This window comes from Pogoniulus pusillus, chromosome 14, assembly GCF_015220805.1.
Source record: "Pogoniulus pusillus isolate bPogPus1 chromosome 14, bPogPus1.pri, whole genome shotgun sequence".
In the NCBI taxonomy this organism is placed as follows: domain Eukaryota; kingdom Metazoa; phylum Chordata; class Aves; order Piciformes; family Lybiidae; genus Pogoniulus; species Pogoniulus pusillus.
In genome coordinates this window covers 23703634-23728275 of record NC_087277.1, presented here as the reverse complement: position 1 = coordinate 23728275, position 24642 = coordinate 23703634, and the positions used below count along the sequence as shown (strand labels likewise).

The 24642-nt window shown below is 39.7% G+C and overlaps 1 long non-coding RNA gene across 1 annotated transcript; it reads left to right on the top strand.

Annotated features, from left to right (window-relative positions):
- The first annotated feature begins 2874 nt into the window (after positions 1 to 2874).
- On the top strand, positions 2875 to 20514 carry LOC135181091 (uncharacterized). Its single transcript, XR_010304715.1, has 3 exons — positions 2875 to 3000; positions 13633 to 13750; positions 20382 to 20514. It is a non-coding gene; the product is annotated as an uncharacterized LOC135181091 (long non-coding RNA).
- The last annotated feature ends 4128 nt before the right edge of the window (positions 20515 to 24642 follow it).

The window sequence follows — 24642 nt, the reverse complement described above, 5'->3', positions numbered from 1 at the left end:
TCAGTCTTGCTGTGCATTTATTCATTAAGGATCAAACCAAGGTATCCAGCTCAGATTTTATGAGCCTCCAAATAGCATGTCATGAGGTGAATTAAAGTGAGGAACACGCTGAGAAACCACATCAAGGAGATCCCAATTATATGTATTCTTCATTGTAAAATCCCCATCCCATTACGCCCTGACAAATACATATGATAAATAGTAATTACAAAGAGAATGGTAAAAGTTCAACTGTGATGAGATACTCATTATCCTCAAAATGACCATCAGCTGTAGTTAGCTTTAACCACTGTCAGGAGAGCCTTTTATCTGCTTCTGGGACAAATCATAGAATCAACCAGGTTGGAAGAGACCTCCAAGATCATCCAGTCCAACTTAGCACCCAGCCTTATCCAACTAGCTCTGGAAATGAGGCAAAGATCCCATTTCCTATATGCCCTCATTGAATTGAACACACTTAGAAGATACCATTTAATCAGTTCTGATTCTCAAATAAGAAATGTCTCACCTCTTAAATAGAGCCAGACTTTCCAGAGATCATCTTTAAGTACTGGTCGTGGATGCTCATTTATGTTTTTCTCATACAGGTGTGAATAGAAGAACTCGGGAACAGATAAATCTGTAATCCTGCAGCCTTGCATTAGTTCACATTAATTATAAGGCTGCTTTTATAACCTATTCTATTGAGACATTTTATCACCTCGAAGCCAAATGAAATATTTCATACACTTTTTTGAACCGGCTAAGATAAAGGCAATATATTCTAGCTCTGTCACTGTCCAGCTCAAGACAGTTCCATCTCAGCTAAACTTTGAATGTTATCACTGAAAAGCTTATTATTCTTAGAGTTACATATTCTTAATTGATTTTACTCTATTTCACATCTATGTATTTTTCAGTTCTCTTCAAGTTTCCTCATTTTATATTCCTCCTATCCCTTTATTCATTGGGTCTTTTCATATTGCCATATATAGTTCAGAGTTTTAAAGACACTTTGCTCCAGATCTTTTCACTTTCATTAATGTATAGACAAATGGTACTGGGAGCTTATTGTTACTGTTTCATACTGGTCATTGCTATGAGACTAATTACTTCTCTCTTAGACCTCCAAACAACCTATCAACACTTGTGTTTCATCATATTTAGATCAAATTTATATTATAAATAAGAATTAATTTGTCAAAGCATTCATTACTGAGATTTGTGAAAATTTGATGTGGAGTTTCATTTAGTATCTGGCTTCAAATGGCAGAGGGACCACATTCAGAGTTGCTATTGTTTGGTGCAGTTGTGCTGAGCTAAATAAGGTGAATGGGTTCATATGGGAACCCAATCTAATCTGAAGCAGGAGTGAGAACATGAAAATGCATTAGATAAAGCACTTGGTGTCCTGTTAATGAAGCTTAATGACAACAGTTCATTTAATGTTCTAGATACACACCACAAACATTGCCAAAGGCAAATCTAATTAGATATGTGAAGAAATCCTATAGATTTCTTCTCTCTTACTGAAATGTAATAAATGAGAGTGGATCTATGTCAATTTGCTATGTTAGCTTTTATGCTTGCTTCAGAATGCTGCATTCTGAAGTTCAAAGGAATCCAGCAGCTGTGGTTGTCTGTAGACCAATAAAAGCTTCATTTCCTGTACCAAGTCATTACTGAAATCTTTTCTAACGTTGCTATATATTTGATTTGAGCCTTGTATTGTATGTATATTTAAATTTGAAAAGGACAAAAAAGATACATATAAAGGCTTTGCAGACACCACAGAGTCATTGGCCATATCTGATTGCCCCATGCAATTAATTAAAACTAAATGCTGGCTCATATTCATCACTTATCAGAAATTCATTTGAATAACAACGAAGATAAAATACAAAACTGCATCATGAACTGGAGTGAGCATTCAGTCTGGAAAATACAAGTATTCATTAGGGCCATATTAGGTCGTGGGTGCATGAAGGGTATTTAAAATGCAGAATCTGCATGAATAATGAAAGTATTTTTGGAAGCTGATATGGCAAAATCAAGATAATTTTTGATCTAAATAAACAAACCCACAAGTTCCACAGACTTTAGTGTGTAGCTCAAGATTCAGCATGATTAGCAACTAACTGTATATTGCAGATGTACACTAAAAGAGAAAAACAAAACGAACTTTTTGATGAAGATACTTGTTTGTGGTGCAGTTGTGTCTCATTTCATCCTCTACCTACCTGGAAAATGATGCCTTTCTGGTTAGAAAGTCCTGGACTTTTGTGAAAGCAGGGAAGTGACTTTCAGCTGTAGTTGCAAATACCCATCTGTTTGAACTTTGTCAATGCAGCCCCAAAGGAATGTTATTTGACTGATAAGTAATAAGGTAGATCAAGAGTATGAGAAAAGTGATAATGAAAAGCACCACCAATACACTGGCAAACCCAGACAATTTTGGTGTCTCTATGTATGTAGATAAATATGCAATGATGATGTCTACGTCACCCATAGGCTTGCTGAGATGTATAAAGACAAGGACACAAACATAGATAAGACAGTGTCTCTGGTTCTCCTTTGCTTCTGCCATATTAACTGCTTCAAGCTGGAATCTGTGTAACCCAACTAATCATTCTGCTTCTAACCCCCTTTGCTGATCCTTTCAACTCCCCTTGCACATAAGGCAGATTCTGGGATAAGAGAGGGGTGTGGAAAGAAGGTGGAAGGGTGGTTGGGAGCCCCTCCTGGGCACTTGATTTCTGGGAAGGGTATTGGGTTTCTGTATTACTTTTTCCTTGTCTATCTATCTAGCTGTAAATATTTGTAATAGATTGTAAATATCTGCTTGTGTATTGTACTTATAAAGCTTCATTCTTTAACTTCCAGCCACCTGAGTCTAATCTGAGCGAATTCATTGAGGGGGCAAGTAACTCCCAAGCCATCACACACACATGCCAGGAACCTCTGGGATTTTTTCTTCTCTGCTGTTTCCTTTTTGCTGTATTCTATTTCCAGCTACATCTGGTAAGTTGAACTCCTTGCATGAGAACAAGTGATAGTGATTGTGAGACTTCTCCCAGCTGCTTATAGATTATTTTGTCTGCCTCTTGATCTTGATTAAGCAATATGTAGTGGACTCCTACTGTGTTTAACTTCATGACCCAAAAGCATTTGTGTTTGATGAACCTACCTCACACATCTGTTAAGTTTGGTAAGCATGGCTTAGGAACTCCAGTTAAGAAAACTACAGTATCTAGCAGTTGACTAGAGTGACAATGGTTAGCTGCAAATCTGTCTTAATGATGGAAATGAAGCACAAAGCTATACTGGTAGACAGGGCCAGACATGAACCTGAGGATGGGACGACTTGATTTTTTTTGTCCCAGCATGGGTGGGATTGCTTGCATAACTCATTGGCCCTTGGTAGTTAAATCACTCAACTACTACATTATTATTTTTAGTTATTTTTCTTCTTTTTATTGTTACTATTGCTCTTCAACTTATATTGTGCTTTCAGTAAAAACACATCTGCCTAGTCCAATGATTTTTTACAGAGTCTCTAGCTGTAGTAAATTAAGTTATAAACAGTCTTAATGTGCATTTCAGATCTTGATACTTGATGCAGCACTCTCCCATCCTTTGTGGAAAGTGGATGGGAAGCTTAAGGAATCAAAAGTTCAAAAAGTTGTATTCAGAAAGCAAAGATTAGCAGGTTGTTGCATATTCATCATGGCTGGCAAATTGGTCCCTTGAGAGCTGATGTGTTATTTCAAGTGCTGACTTAACTAAAAATGTGATTATATATCACACATCTATTTTAGTGATTGTCCTGAGAAGTAGTGAGGCTACTTAAAATTCTAGTACACCTCACAGGGAAGAAATAGCTTTGGTATTACTCAGTGCTCCCACTTCCCGCAATAAATGAATTAAAAGGATTGAGAAGCTGTAAATTAGTTACATGGTCTCTTGATGCTGCTAAAGTATATTATTCATTTCAGAGAAGACTATTTCAAAAGGTGAAACATCACAATCTCTTGTTTGTCCTACCTTTGTATCCACATAAAGAAAGGAAGCTAGTAAATAATCTAGTGACATCCACTGCTGAAGTTAAAAAGGAGGTTCAGTGCTCATGTTAAACAGTCATCCTTCTGCAAACAGGATATGTAGAAAAGTCACATATTTGGAAGGCTTTCTTTAAGGAGATGTGATTTTCTTCACTGTAACAAATCTGATGGTACTTTTCTGAAGGTATTATGCAACAGCTTGCAGTAACCTGCCTATTTTGAAGCTTGCTTCCTGCACCGTTCTGACAAACTTTAGTTTGGAGTTAACATGGTAGAAAAATACATTTTGTGATAATTATGTTCTGAACTACAGGTAGTGCAGCACTTTCCCTGTCCCTTTTCAAGTATTTTTGACAACTCTTATGGAGTCAGCTTATTTGATTTTCTTCTAGATCCATGACTACTACTTCTTTGTCTGCAATTTCAGGCAGTATGTGGTTAGTATTCCTGTTCAGGCTTCTCTATAGCTTCAGTGTTCTGTGTCTTATTTAAATGAGATTTGACAAAACCTATTGTGCAGAAAATGGATTCTGGTCATTCCTGTGATTATGGAATGAAAATCTGTGCCACCTCGTTGTGCTGTAAAGGAGCCTACAGTATGGTGAGAGCACACCTAAGAGCCTTTAGGCAGAACCTCACCTTCTCTCCTTTCTGCATATTATTTGCTACAGATTTTATTTAGGAATTAATTATAAATCTCCCTGGAATATCACTCCTAGGGATCTTTCAGATCTGCTGAGATTTGGGGCCTCTACTCTTCAGTGGCAGCAGCTGGAGGACAAGGGTTAACTTGAGGCTGTAGGTAACTAAGCTGCCCTATATGTCTGGACATCAAAGTCACACAGAATTCTGCTTTTAGGCATCAAAACAGACTCAACATATCTTGCATGGATTAACAAGGCTGTGAAGAATATGTGGTGAGGAAAAGCTCAGCCCAGCTCAGCTAATTCTTCCTCCTCAGGCCAGGCCCTTTCTTCATGTTTCCAGTGTTAATGCAGCAATAATTTCCTGAGGGTTAGTGTTTGCACTGATGCAAGTATTTTTGACATTGTTTCCCACTTATTTCTTTGCTATCAGTCCAAAAGACTGAGAGTGATTGAGCCAGTTCAACCCCTCTATGCTGAGATTTAAGGACTAATGTTTACTGATTATTGGACGCGTGCTATTAGCAAGAGGTCCATCCTCTAATATCTCAGTTTGAGACATATATAGCAATACACTTTGTTGTGGTAGATTTCCATGATTAAATCCTAAATATATTCTCTTCACTGTCCTTCTTTTCCCTCTTATTCCCACTTTTCTTGCTTTTTCTCCACCACATACATGCACATTCCTAAGAATATCCCCACATTTTGACTGAGACAGCTTTAACATTATCTAGACCTGAATACTAGCAACAATTTCAAATAAGACAGAGGGGAAAGTGTGCATCCAGAAACACACTCTAGCATTGCATAAGGCTTTAAACAGATTGGAAACTGGGCAAAAATCTGAAGCATGAAATTTAACATTATTAGGTGGAAGGAAATATTTTGGTTGTATTGTCAGTTTCTCATGCTACTTAACAGAAGAGGATGAAGACAGCTAAAAATAAACTGCTGTATTAGTGCCATAGAAAACATATAAGGAAGAGCAACTTGCAAAAAAAGGTTCCAAGCAAACAAATAAATGAGGACATTAAAGGAGATGGGTACAGTCATCAGAAAACCTCTGACATTAACTTTTATGAAGCAGTTAAAATTCTTGCTGCAGCTCCTGATTTGCATGTGAGCTATGACCAATCATTCACTCTGAAAATATTATGAGATAAATTTACAATTTAGCTTGGATTCTGTATGGCTTAGTACAAATGAGTCAAACAATATGCAATAAATTTCATGGACTGTTACATTTTAGTTCTGGTAATGTAAATCACAGGTGGGATCACAGTGTACAGTGTAGAGAGAGATGCTATGGGGTTGACAGAACAGTAAAGTAGAAAGCCAGATCTTGTTATTAGTAGTCAGGACTCTGTATGGGAAAATACACTAATGACATAGTTGTAGAAAAAAACCCAAAGCTTTTTGCCTTGGAGAAAATTCCATAAATCTTAGCCATGGAACCACCTGTTTAACTCACCTGTTGAGAGACTGCAGAACTTAATCAGTGAGTTCCACTCAGTGACCTAATATACTAAAGGAAAAGGTTTTGTATTACCAGTCCATAAGTGTAGCTGTTATCATAGAATCAACCAGGTTGCAAGAGACCTCCAAGATCATCCAGTCCAACCTAGCACCCAGCCCTATCCAATCAACTAGACCATGGCACCAAGTGCCCCTTCCAGTCTTTTCTTGAACACCTCCAGGGATGGCGACTCCACCACCTCCCTGGGCAGCCCATTCCAATGGCAAATCACTCTGGCAAGAACTTCCTCCTCATATCCAGCCTATGCCTTCCCCATCACAACTTGAGACTGGTTGCCTGATTTCTTTCAAGCTCAACCATACCTGCCATAAGAAAACAATTTTCATTGTTATTTTATTCTCTGCTCTTGAAACAGCTATGAATTTTGATTTCATGCCATTAGTGACTATTTTCCCTAACATAATGTTTTCTACACACACCTGTATGCCTTAATTCTTTCTATTGGATTTCCTCAGTTTTCATGCCACTTTAGATACATCCAGAGATTTGTTTGGGGAAGAGCCTTTCCTTTACACCTGCCTGGTTTTAGATGCTGAAAACAAAGTAAACATCATTATTACAGACACATTTTAAAGTGCCTTTGCATGGCCTAACTTCCAAATATCTGCTTCAGTTAAAGTATTGGAGTAATTTGGTAATTGTTGTGGTGATAGGGTGGTGATGTTTTCTGTCCTAAGGTCTCCAGGTCTGTATAATTCAATGACTAAGCTAGAAAACTAAGGAAAACATTCCCTCAGGAGTTGTTTCAATGTTTCTGATTAGTGGTAATGTATACTTCAGTACTTCTGATTTCAGGTCCCTCCCCCGGTAGAATAAACTCACCACAGATTTTTTTTTTTAAGTCAGGGAATGATGAAATTGTATTTCTTATAGTATAAGTATAACAGTATAAAGAGAAACAAACTAATAGAGGAAAAAAAAAATAATAATCTTATGGAAGAAGGGGAAGGGGTCAAGTGGTGGCGAAGCAGCAAAAGCAGCAGCAGCTAAAACAGCAGGGGAAGATAGCAGGCAGGTGCAGCTCAAGCAGCAGAAGCCAGCAAGGGGAAAGAACAAGCTGTGCTTCCAGGCATAAAGCTCTTGATGCTCCAATGGAATGATATTAACTTAGCCTTTGTTGCCATTATATGGCTTATCCTTGGAATGTTCACCTCTCTGCCACGGGCTACAATGCCACAAGCATCAGAAGAGATGGGGAGATGCTTGATGCAAGCAATTCCAATCCAATCCGTTTATTGCATTCCAAGCATGTTTTTATACCTTACATCAGAAGGCTACAAATAGTATTAAACTGTAATTGGTTACATGTACTTGAGTTAGAAATGACATACTAATTAGCATAGACATTCATCATATTCTCTCAACAACACATACATTGTGTCTAAGTAATCTAAGTCAGCAGAGAGAGGTGAAAACCACAGGCTCCAGCCTTACCTTTGTTGATATTTGTTACACCATTCTCTAAGGTCATTCCAACCTTCCACTATGTCTCAACTCGGCACTTACTGAGCTTGTGCACTCTCCATGGGTTATGTTGCAGTGTATAATATTCAGACATTTCTATAGAATCACTACATTTAATATTCCTATTCCAAACACCTCTCCCCTATGTCTGAGCCAGAAAATCAGCTGAAATGGCCCCAGGAACAAAATGAAAGACTAGCAAAATTTTACATTTCACATGACTAATTTTGACGTGTAATGAAGAATATTTCTGTTCAAGTCTCTAGGTGTGGGCAAACCTCTTTTATGACCAGCTTATGCTACTCTCTAACATTGATTGTACAGTACTGAGACATTAATGTTCTATACCATTAAGCTTTTGAGAAAGAAAGGGCAAATTAGGGACATGAGAGCTCTGTAGATCAAGCATGAGAGACTGTTGGCAGTCTTCAAAATCAAGAAGTTCACAATAATCCAGCCCTTGCAAAGTAGTGGTGGCTCATAGAAGTTGAAGGTTGTTGTGAAACACCTTGACCCAAAGGTTAAATTCTGGTCTTTTCCTGGTTATCTTTAAGAAAGGGGGCCTTCAGCTGGAGGATTAATGTTCCCATAAGTCCTGTAAAAATAAAGCATAGTGAAAACAAAGCACAGCGCTGGAAAAAAAGTGACTCAAAATGATAACTAAGGATATTAAGCTCAGTTTTGATTACACTGGTCCAGTAGTTGTTAAGAAGTAAATTGTAACATTCCAGGAGCAAAATATTCAAAAAAGGGGAAAAAAAGAATAGAGAAAAGAAAAGAAAGAGCAGAACAAGGAAAAGAAAGAAGAGGGAAAGAGACATAAAAAGAAAATAGAAAGAGGAGATGAAGGGTGCTTAAAGATTTCTATCTAAAGTTATACCAAATCTGTTTATTTTGTCACAGCAATAAATCCACTGACCAGTCTCTTTGTTCAAACACAAACAAACAGCTGTGCCTCTTTACTTCTCATTAGAGAACTCTCTGACATTCTCAGAAGCAGCTCAGTTAGCCTGCCTTGAGCAAATGTCTCATCAATAATCTTGCTTCTTTGTTTTTGTCGATTGGTTCATTAAGTTTATGCATGCACAAAGCTGCTGTTGGTGCAGATCATGTGCAGAGCTGTTATAAACCAAGAATTTTTAAACTGTTAAAACATTTATCAAATCAGCAAAATGCTGCACAGGGATAAGATCTTACTTCAACCAAGGCAACTGAAGAGTCTTTTCATTTTTCTGTCCTGCAACATGCTGATTGACTTTTCAGATCTTCTGTTTGAAATCAGCTCTCTGCTGGGAGGACACCTTTGCTAGCAAATGCATCTCTCTGCCCTGTCCCCACCTGGTTTTGTTTGCAATGCAAGTCCCTGGGGATGGGAGCTGGGATACCTGGGTGCTGGGCACAGCTGTGCAAATCCCTGCTTTCTTTGATTGGACTGCACTCAGGAAATGAAAGAGCTGTATTTTAAAAGGCTTTATTTTTGTTTTCTGCATTGCAAAATTGAATCAAAATGTTTTGTTTGCTTCAGCAATGTTTCATGTGACACAAAACACTTCTGAGCTGGAGGTGGGTAGGTTCAGACTGGACTTGAGGAGGAAGTTCTTCACCATGAGAGCAGTGAGAGCCTGGAATGGGTTGCCCAGGGAGGTGGTTGAGGCCCCATGGCTGGAAGTGTTTAAGGGCAGGCTGGATGAGGCTGTGTCTAGCCTGCTCTGGGGCAGAGTGTCCCTGCCAATGAAAGGGGAGTTGGAACTAGATGGTCCTTGTGGTCCCTTCCAACCCTCACTGATTCTACGATTCTATATTAGTGAGAAAAACAACAAAGGATGAGCAAGAGAATGGGTCTCCTGAGAGAGTCCTCTGACTTTGTAAACTTTAGAGACATCTTGGAGAAGTGCTATCAGTCCCTCCTACAGACCGTCACACTTAGATAAAATGTTAGATATTTGCTAGTGCATTGACTGGAATCCATCAACAAGGGAAATGGCCTAACAACCAGGCTGAAATCACTTATGCATCTGGCATAATGACTATTTAAGTATTTTTTTATACAAAGAGAAAATATATAAGCAGAGAATGTGAAAGCTCTGCCTTGGAATATCTGAACAGCTACTGATAAAGACATTCATGCAAGAAGTAAAGCATATGAGTTCAAATTCTGCTCCTGTATCAAACAGAGTCTCTGAATCTTACTTTTTTTTTCACTTGTGAATTTCTGTTCAACAAACAATCCCATTCCTAGGACTGGACCACTTGCTATTCTTTTTATTTGTACCTTTATAATCTCTACAAAGTTGAAGTGTGGGTTTGAATATGCTCACAGTGAGAGTGGAATTTAGCCCCAGTCTGTGTAACCAGCTCACTGCTGAGGCAATGAATATGAGCTACTGACACCACCTTTTTCTGTGGCTCTTCTTTAAATTTAGCTTTCAAAATGTTTCCCTGGATAAAAATATTGAACAAATTCTATCTCAATTCAAAAAGTAGTTTGCTTGTACAGAAAAGTAATTTTTAGCTACTTTTAGTGTTGAAAAACAAATAAAAAGAAACCTCAGATGTGTGCCGGTAGGTGTTCAGACAAAGGTAAGAAGCATGCTGTTATCAGGCAAGATAGAAAAAAAATGAGGAAAAGAAAATCTGAGAGAGACCAAACGAAAAATGCCCTTCATAGTACAGCTACAGCTATGCTCATGGCATTTATGGATTTATCCTGCTTGTGTATGCAGACATTTAAACATAAGAGTTATTATCAATTCACACTCCTTAGACAGATGTCCTCTGCTCTGTTATCATTAGCTGAGCAAGAGCTTCTCCTTGAAGAGATTTCTACTTCATTTTATTTTTGACAGATGATGATTCGGTTCTTCCTCAGCAACATGTGAAGGGAATACTAGCAACAACCTCTGCCCTCTGAATGCTGTGATAGTCCATTTCATTCAATATCTGTATTATTCAATTATAATTGTTATTATATTATTCAAGTCAGAATAGGTTATTAAATGACACCTTCATTTAATTCATTTTTATTCACTGTATTTGTAAGGTGAGTCCACTGAGGCAGGACCACATGGAACTCTGTATATTGGACTATAAGTATACTATGTGAACAGCTTTAGTAATGATTATTTTCAGATTTCACCTTACTTTTCTGTCTTGGCAATTAGTCCTTTTGTTGCTTCCAAGTGGGAGAAAAAAGGAAGCTGGGGGGACACCTTATCGCTTTCTATATCTACCTGAAAGAAGGCTGTAAGGAAGTGGGAGTTGGTCTCTTTTCTCAGGAAACAGGTGACAGAACAAGTTGAAATGACCTCAAGTTCAGGTGAGCTTTAGACTGCATATTAGCAAAAAAAAAAATCTTTATTAAAAGAGTGGTCAGGCATTGGAACAGGCTGCCCAGGGAGGTGGTGGAGTCACCATCTCTGGAGGTGTTAAATGAAATGTGTAGATGTGACTCCTTAACACGTGTTTTAATGGGTGTTGTAGTGTTGTGTTGGCGGTTGGACTTGACAGTCTTAGATGTCTTTTCCAACCTTAATGGTTCTATGATTCTATAACAATTAAAAAAATCGAAGATTTAAATCTTGATGTTGCCAATATTAAATGCTGTTTCAGCTCCTAAATCACTTAAATAATTTTGGTAGAAGCAGCCTTTTTCTCTCATTCAGTTGTGAAGTGTACTTTACCACCGCAAGAAAAAGAAAGCTAATGAGGCTTGTAGTTTAAAATAGAAAAAACCCCAAAACCTCTGCAGTAACACCTGAGAATCTGTATGACAGCGTTGAATCTCATTATTTCAGCCATTCCTGCTCTTTTTGCTTTTCAATCCTCAAGTTCATTTAATGCAGTTGGAGTATGAGACAAAAAAAGGTTGTGTTCTGAGTTTCTAATTTACCAGTTCACCAGTGCAGATTTCATAGACTCATTGCCTTCAAAGTAATGGAGTGGAATTCAATATATATATATATATATATATATATATATATATATATATATATATATATATATATATATATATGTAGTATCTACTTTTAAAAGGAATATAAATAGCATGAAGACTGTATTTTACTTGTTTCTGAAGCTCAAATTTCAAAATCCTGTGAGGCACTTAGTGCCATGGTCTGGTTGACTAGAGAGGGCTGGGTGATAGGTTGAACTGGGTGATCTTGGAGGTCTCTTCCAACCTGGTTGATTCTATGATTCTAAGCTATGGTAGATGGCATCAGTCCACACAACTAATGCACCTCCTTATGCTTTAGAAGAAACAGAGGATGGCAAAACTCCTTCTGGATTGAAAACTAAAGTAATGTTTACAAAGGCTGTGAATGAATGTGAGGCTTTTGGTAAACATCTACAGAGAAACATCTTGCAAGAATGTACTCTGAGTCGTTTGGTTCAGCATATTTGTTGGTTTGATGTGTGTTACATGACAAACAGCATCTACATAAACCTGTGGCTGCTGGATCTCCTGCCCTAAAAGAGTTCAAGGCACAGTGCTTTTGTGAGTGAGTCAACAGGTAAATACTTCAAGTACTCCAGCATACTGGCAAGTGTGTGCAATCAGGTGGTACCCTTACCATGAAGGTTAGTGAGGCCAGGCAGGGTACAGCAGGGTGACTAAGTTGACTCTGCATAGATGTGTGGACAGCTCAGCTAAGTTGTTTGTGTCTTTTTGCACACCTGGTTTCTTAATGAAGTTTCTTTCTCATTAGAGTTACATGGATTCCCCTTTTTGTTTTTTTCTTGTTTGCACTTGATGATCTTAAAAGTCTTTTCAACCTAAATGAGTCTGTGATTCTATGACACCACCACTCTATGAGAACAGGGGATGTTCAGGAAGAGTTCTTTACAATGATGGTGCTTGAGCACTGGGAACAGATTGCCCAGAGAGGTGGTTGAGGCTTCATCCCTGGAGATATTCATGGTGAGCCTTGATGGTGCTATGAGTGACCTGCTCTAGTTGAGCATATCCTTGCTTACTATGGGGGGGATTGGACTAGATGACTTTTAGAGGTCACTTCCAACTTGAGTGATTCTATGATCATATGCCATCCCCACTTCATGTTGTCTCAGTAGAGAAGAGTCATGTAGCAGCAGTGGCTTCTTTCAGCAGACCAAGAGGGTTTAGTATTATACATCAAAATCTTCTTTATGTTTTCAGCTCCCATTATCTTGAGCATCAAAAGCGTTTGCTTTAAAACTCTTCAGGTACAAGTGTTTTCTGCTCAATAGCACCACTTTCTGTGATGGTTGCTGTAGCAGAGATTTAATAATAGTATTGTATTACTCTGCAGTTTACTGCTATGGTCTTTTATTTCCCTGGTTTATTTACCTTAGGACTAAATCATTATCCTGTAGTAAGATGAAAAGCCATTATTATTTCTTAATGTAAGTACACTTAAAAGTATTATTATTGGTATGCTTGCTAAGGTTAAATCATGAGGTCTTTGATGCTAACTTCAGAAAGAACATCTCTGATTTAACTAGAATAAATGAATGGTTGCTTCTCTCTAATTAAAGGCAAAAATGTATCTATAGTACTTGGCAATTTTCTGCCACTTAACACTGTATTACAGCAGCATTTATTATATTAATTATATTATAATTACAATTACCTTACCGAGGATCCAATCCTTGGAAACCTAAGCTGCCTGAAGAAGAGAATTGTTTGAAATTGAAGGGAAGTCTATCTTCAAACAGAACATGAAGTTCATGAACCTGTGCAGATATTTCATCTGCAGAGTCCATTGACTCTTTTCTCTTTGTACGTATTTAGGTGATATGGTCAGCAGCTCTAAACATCCTCACTGATCACCATCAGTGCTCTGTTTGCAGGGACTCAGTTGCAGGTGCCTTCCAGAAAGACAAGTGATTCCCTTTGGCTATTCCCAGGATTTTGGGGTGTCAATATAGCAAAAAGGCTGTATTTACATTTCTTATCTCTTTTCAGGCAGGTAGTGGCAAGCAGTAACTGGCAACTGGCAAACAGTGAGGGAGCTCAGGCTGGGAGTGAAAGCAGCATGACATGGATGAAGCTCCAGCTGAGGTGAAAGTTTTAGGGAAGGAAGGTAAGGAGTTACCCTGGAGTGAACAATGAGTGCTAATCTAGCAAGAGACAAGTCACATTGCTTCTCCCTTCTTCTTTCCTGATTCATCTGCATTTTTCTTTCCGCATTGGTTCTAAACATTAGCTTGATCATGTTTTGCTTGCATGAATGCCCCCTGGAAATCAGAGTTAAAACTTAAAAGCCTGAATAATTATGATAAGATTTTTCAATATTTTATTTTTTGTGGGGCTTTTGATTGCACAGTGTCGAGTTCACAGTGTTTTAGTTATGCTCTTAACTCGGTGGAGAGAAACAACTGAATGCAATCTAACTATGACTGTGCAAATTGCGAATACTCACAATCTAAATAAGCCAAGAGCTTTGGCTCGTTAGTTCTTTGAGGAATCTGTGAAAATGTCACATTCCTGATTCCTCAATACAGGCAGAAAAAACATAATTGCTATAAAATGTTCAATTTTTGTTTGCAATAGGGAGGTAACAATTATAAAAGGTGGAGCGATTGGTTTGTAGATCGAATACAGGCAAATACAAACTGCTGAATGAGTGAGCAATATATTTATACTTAGAGCAAATAAATCAGAAAAGAACTATTCTGCTTTTAGAACAAAATAATGAGCCAGTTCATCTGTGTAAGGTCGTTATATTTTGTGAGCAACGTACTCAAAACATTCAGAGCACAGCACATTTGTAGTCTCACAAATGTATCCCTGCTTGTTATTGTTGCATTTTACCAGACAGACCCTGCTGTTTTGCTAAGATCTCTGCCTATGACATTGAAATCAAAGGAAGCTTTGATTTTAATGGGAATAGGATCAAGGTTTAGCCACTCAACATGTCCTTGAGCCAAAACAAAACTTCCAAGGAGGTTAATGTCGAGAGCGCTGTTTTGATTGCATAATGATGCCAACGGACAAGAGAGGAATAGTCATTGGGCTGCTCTGAAATTGAAAGTGTACGTGTCTAGTTCAGACTGCTAATACTTCGTATAACCTACTGTGCTGAACAGTCACAAAATGAACCCATGCACTGGCTGAATTGCTGTCCATAAAGCACAAGCAAGCAACAGAATGTTGTTCTATTTCTATAATGTAGTTATTTCTATGTTATTGCAGCCATAATGAAAAAAATTACAGCACTCCAATGCTGAGATGCTGCATTTTGGGGATCATTTACTGATATCTTATTCTAAACCAGTATTTTCTGTGGAACAGTGAGATGCATTCTTTACAAAATGGAATTATTCAGCAAGGTGATAAAAAATTTACTTCCTGAGTAGATTTATCCACAAGTAGAGTGGCAAATACTGAGTAAAGCCAAAGTCTTTGGAAAGATGAGAATAGTGAGAGTCTGCAAATTAAATTCTGCATTCTCACCATCATTTTCTGCACCCTCAGTAGCTGTCCGTGGCTTGATATGGTAGAGCATCCTTTTGGGTCTGATTTTAGCAGCAGAATGCTCGTGAAGGGATATGATCCTAAAAGTGGAAAAGCTACAGGAGCACATCTTGTTAGACTCCAGGAAGTCTGCCAAGAAGCTTTAAAAATGCAGGGATCTCCTAAACAGTTTGAAGTTGTTAATGAAATAAGTTTCCTTTTTAAACTGTATTTTCTTAGTTCTATCCTTGAGAAAGGATGATTCTCATTTTAAAGTAAGTTTGTGTTAAATGTGTCCAGTAATATGTACCAATTTGAGGAGGACTGGGCCTGGATTGTATTGCTTTTATGTATTTCCACCTTATGCTATAGCTGAGGGTGAAGGAAGAATGTCCCTGCAGGGCAGTGAATGTGGTTCTCTGCATGGCTACATTGCTAAGAACTCAATAAAAAACGCTGAATCTAGTTTCAGCTTCGGGACTGACTTTCAGGATTTAATTTATCATTACTGTGAGCCAAATCAGCCTATTCATTACAGTGAGCTAACCTATACATTTACTGGTCAGCTGGAACTTAGACTAAATAATACTGATCAGCTGGAACTTCTAGTAAATGAATGCATTAATTTACATGCACAGTTGCAAGAGTATGTGCTCCATATTTTATCATTGCACTTGTGGAATTTGTCTTCATATGCTGTATGGCAGCCTCACTGGAATTATTTTCCAATATTCTGTTAACCATTGTTATTTATATATTTTAATGTTGTTATACAGTTTCAAAGTTGCTTTCACAATGTCGCTGAAATACTTCATCCATTAACAGTAATCTTTTTCTTACTGAGAAAGATAATAAGAATAGATAGGAAGATATAAAAATTTAATAGTCTTTTCAAGACTTAATGATGCAAATCAGCCAATGCATCTGTGCATATTAATTCAAACCAATCCTACAGTTATGAAAACAAAAACTGTTTACCTCAAACAATGGTACATGCAATTAACTGAATGTTTTAAGGAAAATTGTACAATTAGTTATCTTATTAAACAATTCATTTTAAAGAAGCCAAGGTATTCGGTGGGTGCAAGCATCTGGTGTTTGTGCTGCTGTTTGTATAGAACCACAGGTGAATAATTATTTTCCAGGTGTCATAGAGAAAAAAAAAGTTAATCACACAGTAAGTTTAGCCTAATGCTTTGCAACTGAGTGCTGCTGCTGCTGCTGCTTTGAGTTTTGTGTGTCTGTGCATATGCAGGTGAGCCTTCATGTGTGGGCATAACCATGTTCTGAATCCCATTCTACTCCTTGCAAGTTGGAGCAGTGCCCCCTTTGTCAGTGAAGTTGCACTGATACAGATTCAGAGCAAAGGCTTTGTGTCACAGGGATGAATTTGAGGATATGAGGGATGAAGGAACAGACTAAAGCATGTATTTAAGTTCTTTACTGTCATAGAATCATAGAGTGGTTTAGGTTGGAAGTGACCTCAAAGATCATCTAGTTCCAACCCCCTGCCATAGGCAGGGACTCCTATGGCACTTAAGGCCTCATCTAACCTGGCCTCATCTAACCTGGCCTTGAACACCTCCAGGGAGGGAGCATCTACAACTTCCCTGAGCAACCTGTTCCAGTGTTTCACCACTCTCACTGTAAAGAACTTCTTCCTAAGAGCAGAGAGATAAAAAAGGCTGAACTGCTTTGAGCCTCTTCAGTAATTCATGATTGCCTAAAACATGGTGAAATGAAGACCTAGAATAAGCTTTTGGAGAATTCAATTATTTGGGCTAATATCCATTATTGAAAGGAATCTTCTTAATGGGGGTTTAGTTAGGGAGGGCAGGTGTACATCAGAAGCCATGGTTAGAACTTGTGTCTTTTTCTCAGTATTTGATTTCTGCACAGTTCAGCTCCTCAGCTGAACCTCCCTCAGACACCTACCATTCTGCTGTTTAATTTAGCATAGCGGGCAGAGTCACAGAGATGTGTCACAGAGGAGTCAGGAACTGGGTTTTCTCAAACTGACCTCTAAAGAATAGTTATTCTTCTGGTGTGATGATTTCTTTCCCTCAGCTGATGTTGTGACCTGAAATTCACAACTGTGCATGTCATTTACACATATGTATGTTACTCAGGCTTATTTTCTGAAGGATTTTTGAAGCACCTTTTGCGTCTCTTCTGCCCAAATCCCAGCAAACTACAGAGTAGCATTGAAAACAATGTGTAGAAAATTTAAAGTTCTCAAACATTCCAGGTGGATAAAGGATGCGGAAAGAAATACTAGGGAAAAGGGGTAATGAGCTGAGAACAGAAGAGGATGGAGCAGGGCGTTGTGTAGTAGAAAGAGAGTTGTGGTGTAAGTTGACTCATACTGAACTTGAGCCCCAAGAAATGAAAAACACTCTTCCTCATAGGCTGCTCTTCTTCCTTCTGCCTCTCTTGTCCCTCATCTCTGCAGCCCCACATCAGAACTCATTTTGCTCAGATGTTGTGCATCACCACTATGTTCAGTTAACTCTTTCCTTGAAAAGACCTGACTTCAGAGCGTGTTCACCATGTAATCACATGTGAGCACAGCAACCTCAGGCATGCATGTTGGGTGAAATTCATCTGCTCAGGATAACAAGGGCAGTAACACTGCAGAATTTCTCTAGCTCAGTGTCAATTGCAGAAAAACTCAATTTGAGCCAGCCACATGGCTTGCAGCCCAGAAGGCAGCCATGTGCTGGGCTGCATCAAAAGAAGTGTGACCAGCTGGAAAAGTGAGGTGATTCTTACCCTCTGCTCTGGTCTCATGAGACTCCACCTGAAGTACTGGATCCAGTTCTGGTGACCCCAACATAAGAGGGACATGGAACTGCTGCAGTGGGCCAGAGGAGGGCCACAAAGATGAACAGAGGGCTGGAGAACCTCCCCTGTGGGGACAGGCTAAGAAAGTTGGGGCTTTTCAGCCTGGAGAAGAGAAGGCTCTGAGTAGACTTAATAACAACCCTCCAGTAACTGAAGGAGGCCTACAAGAAAGCTGGGAGGGAACATTTTACAAGGGTTTGTTGTGATAGAACAAGAGGGAATGAACTGAATCTTGAGGGACGAAGATTTAGACTGGAGATCAGGAAGAAATTCTTCACAGTGGTGATGGTGAGACACTGGAACAGATTGCCCAGGGAGGTTGTGGATGCTGCTCTCTACAGGTGTTCAGGACCATGTTGGATAAGGCGTCAAGCAACCTGATCTGGTGGGAGGTGTCTCTGCCTGTGGAGTTTGGAACTAGATGATTTTTAAGGTCCCTTCCAACCTAAATCATTTTATGAATCTATGAATATCTGGGATCTGTGGTTTCCTGATTTTCATACTGAAGTTAAATTGATTCGGGCTAACTTAGTTCAGTGTGAGAAGTGCAGTGGTGATGGTCTCTAGTTATAGAATATATGTGCACAGAGAGATACAAATATATATACACATGTACAGCCATATATGTATATGTGCATCTATATGAACATGTCTAATACATGTAAAAAATACACATGATTAGTTACATGTGAAAACTCTCCTGGAATATACCAAAACCAACATGCAAGGGCCAAAATGCTAAAAGCCATCTCCAGAATAATTTGAGGAGTATTATATCCATGTTTAGTACTTTGATGTCACCTTCCCATCAATTTTCTTTTTTATTTGCATCTATGTAATTTCCATGTGTTATTAGAGTATGTGATTTTGTTTTCCTTGTAGGATTAAATACATCTCCCTGTAATTGTCTTGTTTTCACATGATATGTGTTTGCTTTGCTGTTGTGAGGTTATTTTTTCCATTGTTTTTTTTCCTTATTTTTTGTTGCCTACCTTCTAAATAGTTTTGAAGAAAATATTTCTTGGCAGGTACTCAGCTTGCACAGGAAGTATACAATCATCTGGATTCCTTACAGATAATCAGAGTCTGGATCCTTTACAAGTAATTAGTGGATCAAATTGTAGTGACAGGTGGAGAAGACAACAGGTAACCACCAGAGAAGGAGGAGAGGTAACACACCACCTAAGGACAGCTTGCTTCAGCTTGAACATTGAGGTGCTGGAGTGGGTGCAGAGAAGGGCTACAAGGCTGGTGAGGGGTCTGAAAAACATGAGGAGCAGCTGAGGGAATTGAAGTTGTTCAGTCTGGAGGAGGATCATCTGAGGGAACTGGAGTTGTTCAGTCTGGAGGAGGCTGAGAGGGGACCTTATTGCCCTCTACAGCTACCTAAAAGGAGTTTGTAGTGAGGCTGGAGTTGGTCTCTTCTCCCAAATTACTAATGACAGGACAAGAGGAAATGGCCTCAAGTTACATTGGGGGAAGTTTAGGTTGGATGTTGGGAGGAAGCTCTTTACCGAGCAGGTTGTCAGGCACTGGAACAGGCTGCCCAGGGAGGTGATGGAGTCGCCATCCCTGGAGGTGTTTAAAAGGAGAATGGATGTGGCACTTGAGGCTATGGTCTAGTGATGAAGGATGCTGGGATGAAGGTTGGACTGGATGATCCTGGTGGTCCTTTCCAACCATAGTGATTCATAATGATTAGATGTTGTGCTGAGGGATTTGGTTTAGTCAAGGACTTGTCAGTGTGCAACTAATGATTGGACTCAATGATCTTGATGGTCTTTTCCAATCTAAGAAATTCTGTGATTCTGTGAACAGAGCAGGAACTAAGAACAGCTTATTCCTGCTTATGTGCCTTGGGTGACAACTCTGTGGGCCCTCAGGAAGGTCATCTCTGTAACCACTGCTTGATATTGCATTAATTGCTGTGCTCCAGATGCATTTTCTTTAAAGAACAGCTGATATGCTGTTTATTGAAAGCACTTATTTGGGGGATCTTTGGGTCTAACTGGAATCACGGTGGCTAAATCATAGTCCAATTGCATAAAGTTAAGGAAACTACTCTCTTGACATATCCTATAGACATAAGTCAGTAGAAAACTGTAATGCAGCCCCTAGGAGAACCAGAAGCACAGTATTAATTCCAGGCTTGAGACTCTGGTGGTGGCCAGGCTCTTCCACATGCTATTAATGCTCTGGAGAGCAAAGAAAGATGGATGAGGGAGATGTGAGAGTAGCTGTGCTGATTATACAAGGTGTCAGTGTTCCACAGTCTCAGCTTAACAGATGTTGGGTTTTAGCACTATGCTGCTTTCACCACCACAATGGGCATCTGTCCTGTACTTTGTAAGGCCCAGACAGAGGGAAGATTAGGTTTGATCCTTGAGTAATCTTTCTTCATCTGTGTTGTCCAGTGCAGAGACCAGCTACAGGCAGCTTCCCAGACCGATACAGCATGCGAAGCTTGAGCCATTTTGGAAAGCATCCCCCAGGCTATATGCTTGACTTGGGTCTTGGGACAACACTATGAGAGTGTGGGGAATATACAGGGCATGCTGCAGCCTACAATGTAAGGTAAGCACATCTTGGTGTCCTGGTCAGTCAGAGAGCAAGCAACTGCTGTCCTCAAACTACGCAGTCCTCTTGTGGTAAGCATCTAATTTAAATAATATTACTACATCTCTTCAGTAATAAAATGAACATGTGGAATCTGACTGCCCAGGATAGCAGAAAATCTGAATGCAGACCCCTGCTTAAACATAACAGAGCAGGAATCAAGCTTGCAAAGCCTTTAACTGAAAATATAAAGTCTACTACCAAACCTGGATCTAATGATTCTTCCTCAGAGCCTGACATTAATAGTGTGAGCATGCTGAAATTCAAGACGTATTACAATATCGCCCTTCTCCTTTTTCTCCCTCAAAAAATGCTTTAATGGCCTTTAAAACCTGCATAATCAAGCCATGATTCTATTGTCAACAGTCTAAAATAAATCTTGCTCTCTGGCATTTAGTTATTAGGTAACACAGTCACGTTTTTTTTTTTCAACTGTGCCATGAGCACAGAATAAATGGGTTGTGATGTTTAGCACTCTTGGTTAAAATCCCATTTTTATGGTTCAGGAAAAGTGCTATGACCCATGCACTGAAACTACTGATTTATCTGCACAGCAGCTTGAGTACCAAACCAGTTTTAAAATACTTCTGAAAACATCAAATGTGTTATGACTTAAAACCAAACAACAGTAAAATAACACTGTGGAGTTTCTGGCAGGTGCAAAAAAAATCAGAGAAATTCCATAGTAAAAACTGAATGCAAGCAGCGCTTTGTCTGTCATGTCAGAAGCATATTGCTTGAGAGAAAATGTGTAAACAGTATGAAAAAACTCATATGCTAATGTCAAGGAGCAAGTTCAGACACTTGGAGATCTCAAAATGCCAAAGATAATGAAGTATTTAAATTACATTTTTCCCCCCTCTAAAAAATTCTGAGAAGCTTCCCCAGTGATCTCACACAGTGAAAAGGGCTAGGAGCAGCTTTATATTCCTGACTACATCAGTATAATCAGTTCAGTCCACATCAGGCTGACTGCAATGCTGTCCTACACCTTGGACTGATCATAGAACCAGTCAGGTTGGAAGAGATCTCCAAGATCATCCAGTCCAACCTATCACCCAGCCCTGTCCGATCAACTAGACCATGGCCCTAAATGCCTCATCCAATCTTTTCTTGAACACCTCCAGGGTTGTTGACTCCACCCCCTCCCTCATGCCCACATTCACCTTGGTTTTGGATGCCTGTGCAATTGTTGGTTTGAAGTTTCTTCCCAAATCACAGAGCTTACAAAGCCAGGATGTCTCACCCGCAGAGCTGTCATTCTGAACATTTCTTACTTGGGATTTAGAGGGGCTTCTCTTCCGATTCTCTTGGTCTCCTAAAATTTTCTGCTGGATAAATTTGCTTAGGTTTGAACATTGGTTCAGGAATGGATATTAAAGCAGAGCAGATATGAGCACAGGACTGTGTCACAGAATCAAAGAATCACAGAATGGTAGGGGTTGTAAGGGACCTTCTGAGTTCATGAAGTCCAACACAGAATCATTCAGGTAGTGACAGGACTAGGGGGAATGGAGCAAAGCTGGAGGTGGGTAGGTTCAGACTGGACATGAGGAGGAAGTTGTTCAGCATGAGAGAGGTGAGAGCCTGGAATGGGTTGCCCAGGGAGGTGGTTGAGGCCCCATGGCTGGAGGTGTTTAAGGCCAGGCTTGATGAGGCTGTGTCCAGCCTGATCTAGGGTGGGGTGTCCCTGCCCATGGCAGGGGAGCTGGAACTAAGTGATCTTTGTGGTCCCTTCCAACCCTGACTGATTCTATGATCATGTAGGGTAGGCAGCACAGGAATGTGTCTAGGCAGGTTTTGAAAGTGTCCAGAGAAGGAGACTCCACAACCTCTCTTCTATTGTATAACCAAACTCAGACTTTCCTCTTCATCACACTGCATCCTCCTTTATGCAGTGGGAAATCACAGAATGGCTTGATTTGTAAGGGACCTTAAAGGTAGGTAGTTCCAACTCCCCTGCCATGGGCAGGGACACCTCTTACTAGATAAGGTTACTCAAAACCTCATCCAGCCTGGTCTTAAACACTTCTAGAGAAGAGATATCCATAACTTCTCTGAGCAACTCATTCCTTTGTCTCATCACCCTCATAGTCATCAACTTCCTAATGTCTGCTCTACAGCTGCCCTGCTCCAATTTAAAATCATTGCCTTTTGTATGTGCCCTGATAAAAAAAAAAAATCCCTCTCCAGCTTTCCTGAAGGCCCTTTTCAGGTACTACTCTGCTAAAGAAATATATTTCATCACAGAAAGCTAGTTTGGGAAGTGAAAACCATTTTTGTAGACTTGTGTGAAAGCTAATTTACAGCTGTCTTAGATGCCTTTCACATGACAGAATTTTGCTGCAACTGCAGAAAACCTCACCTAGATTCTTTAGGCAGGTTTCTAGAGTCCAAATCCAAGTAATGAGCTGCAAGAATTTACCTTTAAAGCCATTCTCTCCAGCAAAGACCGAATAACTACTTTGTATTGCCAAGGCAGTAAGTTCTTCTCTTCTCCATACCTCTGACGAGTTAGAGGATACACCTTCCTCAACAGTAATTCACTCTTAAAGCAGGGAGATGTGTGTGTAGGAGAAGATACAAAGCCTCCCATTATCTTCTTTTCTTAAACCTGTGGCTAGTCCCTGACTGCAGTATGAGAATGATGAGGAGCTGCTCTGTCTCTGCTCCAGTACTCAGGAGGCTTCAAAGGAGACAGGGCTTCGACCTTACCCATATGCTGGTCAGCAGACCTGGCTGGCTAAGCTGGCATTCCTCCAGGAACAAGAGATTTTGCACTGTTGAAATTCAAGGTCATTTCCAGTAATTTAAAACTATCCTTCAGTGATATAGCTGTGCATCAGAAGTTCACTGACAATGGGTGTTCCAAAATTTCCCTTTAAAGCAATGCAGCGTTGCTGAAGCAGAAGCATTTAGTAATGCTGTGTTTTGGGGAGAGGTTTGGACAGCTGAAATACTACTGAATAAAATGAGAAACCTGAACAAGATTCATAGAAAGGTTTGGGTTGAAATGGACCTCCACAGGTCATCTGCTTCAACCCCCTTGCAGTAAGCAGGGACATACTCTATTAGATCAGATTGCCCAGGGTCCCATCAAGCCTCACTTTCAATGTCTCCAAGGATAGGGCCTCAACCATCTCCCTGGGCAACCTGTTCCAGTATTTCACTTCCTCGATAGTAAAGAACTCCCTCCTAATGTCCAACCTAAATCTACTGTTGCAAGGCTTTAATTTTCAGGTAGAAGTTGCCCATTCAACCATTTTTCCCACCCCTAGCTTTGCTAAAATATTAGCAATTATCTATTATAAGAATATTTATAGGATACTCTATAGAATCCTACAGCCAAAGGTCACCTGCTCCAACCTCCTGCTGAGGGAAGTTCTGGTTAGGACAAGTTGCTCAGGGTCCTGTGCAGTGGAATTTGATGCCTCTCAAAGAATGGAGATTTCACAGTTTTCTGAGTAACTATTCCAATGTTTTACTATTGATTTTTTTTCCTAACCAAGTCAGGTTTTCTCATACTCCAAATTGTGTCCATTGTCTCACATTCTTCTACAGCACTCTCTGGCCTCTGTCTTCTCTACACATTCCAACCAGTGAACTGCTAACTGCAGTAATATATTCCCTGACTCTCTTTTTAAGACTGACCTGAACCTCTTCTCTCAGTTTGCCTTTATATGCCACAAGCCTTGGCCTTCTAGCCATAGAATCACTCGATGGTTTGGTTTGGAAGGGACCTTAACCCAGTTCCAAACCCATTCCACATGTAGAGACACCTTCCACTAGACCAGGTTGCTCAAGGCCTCATCCAACCTGGTACTGAACACCTCTAGAGAGGAAGCATCCACAGCCTTCCTGGACAACCTGTTCATGTGTCTCACCATTCTCACCATAAAGAATTTCCTCCTAATATTTAGCCTAAATCTTCCTTCCTCAATCTTCAATCTTTTTCATCTTGTCCTATCACAACAAACCCTTGTAAAAAGTTCCTTCCATCCCTAGCCTTCTTGTAGTCCCCCTTCAGGTACTGGAAGGCTGCTCTAAGATCTGCCCAGA